This window comes from Equus przewalskii, unplaced genomic scaffold (genome assembly GCF_037783145.1).
Source record: "Equus przewalskii isolate Varuska unplaced genomic scaffold, EquPr2 contig_13297, whole genome shotgun sequence".
In the NCBI taxonomy this organism is placed as follows: Eukaryota; Metazoa; Chordata; class Mammalia; order Perissodactyla; family Equidae; genus Equus; species Equus przewalskii.
Genome location: NW_027227157.1, coordinates 26,368 through 29,433, shown reverse-complemented (window position 1 = coordinate 29,433; position 3,066 = coordinate 26,368). Strand labels below are relative to the sequence as shown.

At 34.2% G+C, this 3,066-nt stretch overlaps 1 pseudogene; it reads right to left on the bottom strand.

The window, feature by feature from the left end:
- Window positions 1-909: 909 nt before the first annotated feature.
- LOC139081290 (olfactory receptor 4P4-like) lies at window positions 910-2,104 on the bottom strand (annotated as a pseudogene).
- Window positions 2,105-3,066: the final 962 nt, after the last annotated feature.

The window sequence follows — 3,066 nt, the reverse complement described above, 5'->3', positions numbered from 1 at the left end:
TCTTAAATAAAATAAAGGTATGAATAGTAAAAGAAAAAAATAGGTAAATTGAAATCCATGAAAATTAAAAGCCTTTGTGTGTCAAAGGACATTACAAGAAAGTGAAAAGACAATCTACAGAATTGTTGAAAACATTTACGAATCATGTATCTGATAGGTGATTAATATTCAGAATATATAAAGAACTATTATAGTTCAGCCAAAAAAAGAAAAACAACTCAATTAAAAAATTTTTAAAAGATTTGAGTAGACATTTCTCCAAAGAAGATATACAAATAGTCAGCAAGCACATTAAATGAATCTCACCCTCATTATTCATTAGGGAAATGCAGTTCATACCACAATGAGAAATCACTTCACGCTCATTAGGATGGCAATAATAACAATAATGATAATGATAATAATAATAATGGGAAATAAATATTGGCCAGAATGTCTAAAATTTGGAATCCTTGGACAGCGCTGGAGGGAATGTAAACTGGTACAGCCACTGTAGAATAGGGTTTGGTGGTTTCTCAAAAAGCTGTACATGAAAAAGATGTTCAAATTCAACATAGAAGAGTGTTTATGAATGCTGGTTAGCCAAAGCAGTTAAATATTCCACTCATTTACCTATTATCCTCAGCTCAAAAGTCAACCTTAAATGCTCTCCTCTGAGATACAGGGAGTAAAATCTGACTATAATTCTCCTCTACCATATGGTTTCCTATTATTTATTGTCAGTTGAGACTGGAAATCGAGAGGAGGGGAGGAAATACTTCAGTACACATTCAAAATAAAATGTCAGATTAAGGAGGCCTTGAGACAGGTGTGAAGAGAATAGAGGAAAAATGAGTGAACGTGAAAAAATAAGCTAAAATTGCCCAACCAGGAGAAGTCTGAGAAAATTCTAAAGGTTCTGAGCTCTGATCTGTGGCTGGCTTTTGCAATCACTGTGTACTCTTTGTATATTATTCCATATTAATTCTAGGGCTCAGGGTTTAGCCCTAAGGTGAAATTCTGAGATGATTTTCGTACAACTTACTTCTCTTTCAAAAACAATTGTTCCAAAAACAATACTACATTTTCCTGAAGGCATTCTTCATCTCCAAGTTTCTCAACCCGTAGATCAGAGGGTTGAACTTGGGAACAATGAAAGTGTAGAAAAGAGCAAATACTTTGTCTTCAGTGAAAGTTGTGACTGGTCTAACGTAAAAGAAGAGAACAGGCACAAAGCACAGGACCACAACCATGATGTGGGAACTGCAAGTGGAAAGAGCTTTGGTGCGGCTCTCTGCAGGGTAAGCACAGATGGTGTATAATACCAAAAAGTAAGACACCATCAAAATCACAAAAGTTATCAAAGCAATCAGAACTGAATTAACAATTACCAAGAGGCCAATTTTGCAGGTATTAATGCAAGCCAATTTCAGCAAAGGATACACATCACAGAAGTGGTGATCTATTTCATTGGGGCCAAGGAACAGTAAGATGATGGTGAGAAGAAACTGAGTGGCAGAGCATATAAATCCCCGCGTACAGCAAGCTATGACGATCATATTACACCTCTGTCTGCTTATGATTATCCTGTAGTGCAGGGCTTGCAGATCGCCAGGTAGTGGTCATAGGCCATCCCTGTGAGGATAAAGATCTCAATGCCTCCAAGGAAGTGAAGGATAAAGAGCTGTATCATGCAGTTATTACAGGGAATGATTGTCCTTTCTGCCAATAAATCAGTCATTAGTTTGGGGCTCACTGTGATGTATAGCAAAGGTTGGAGAGTGAGAGTTAATTAAGGAAGAAATACAAGGGTTGGTCAGTTAGCTGACTGCATGTGATATAAATCATTGTGAGTAAATTCCCATCCAACAGCAATGTAGCAAAATAAAATAATATAAAGCTGAGGACCTCAGTGTTCTTCTTTCGAGGTAGTCCCAAGAGAATAAACACAATGACACTATTCCTATTTTCCATGGTCCAGTGGGGTAAAAATGCCTAACAGTCCCCCGAAAAGACATAATGCATAAGTCAATATCCAAAATGTTCATGGGGAAAATTGATGATAACTAACATCATCAATCTGTGTTTAATGGACATGATCCCAGTGTTTCAGAAAATAAAAATCTGATATTTAATAATTTTTTTCAGATTAGTTTCATGCTGATTTCCATAAATCAGTCCTTCAGGACATTATGTTCAATGTTGACATTAATAAAAATGAATGCATTCAATCAATCAATTAAAAAAAGTCTAAAAACTATTAATAGTTGCTAAATATTTTTCAATTCTAAAGGACCATACAACTAAGTCCTTGGAAAGGATATTACTCTGGATCCTTACAAATTGAAATTTGTTAAAGATGCAGTTGTGAGTCATAAAAGTTTCTGTTTAATGATATAGAAGCAAATGTAAAGCTTAACAGTGGTCACTAGTGGAATATATGTTACCTCAAAATAATTCTAGAATGAAATAGAAAATAAAATTAAAGATTTATATAATGATATGTATATATTTAAAAAGTGAAAGCTAAAAACTCTCTGTAAGAGGCCCTTGCAGTTGGTTTGAACAATTTTTGATAGCTTGTTTATCTTTTTCTTAGTGATTTGTGACAGTAAAATCCTGACATTTTATAACAGAGGTGTGTTGATTTCTATAGGCACATCAATAAACATCATGTACTTAAATGAACCACAGAATAAAGCATTAGTTAAAACTAAAAAAGTGGAACAGAAGGCAGTCTTATCTTCACAGTTTTGCTCTTGACTCAGTATGTTATGGTTTGCAAATCAATTTATTCTCAGTGATTTGAATTACAGGATGTATTTCTGTTCTATATTTGCCTAATTTATGTCTTTTGTCCAAATCCATAAAGAATCTTGACACTGCATAATTCTGAAAAATTTTATAGGAAGCTTGTGGAAAAAGGTTTATATGAAGACAAACATTTGGGACCCAGTGCTATTACTAATTATACCAGTGTGTGAATTTGGGTACCCACCTCTTGATTTCTTTAAATTTAAGTTATCTCATTTGAAAAATGAAGAAATCTTCTTGGACTTGGTCACAAAATAGTTGTGAAACTCAAAT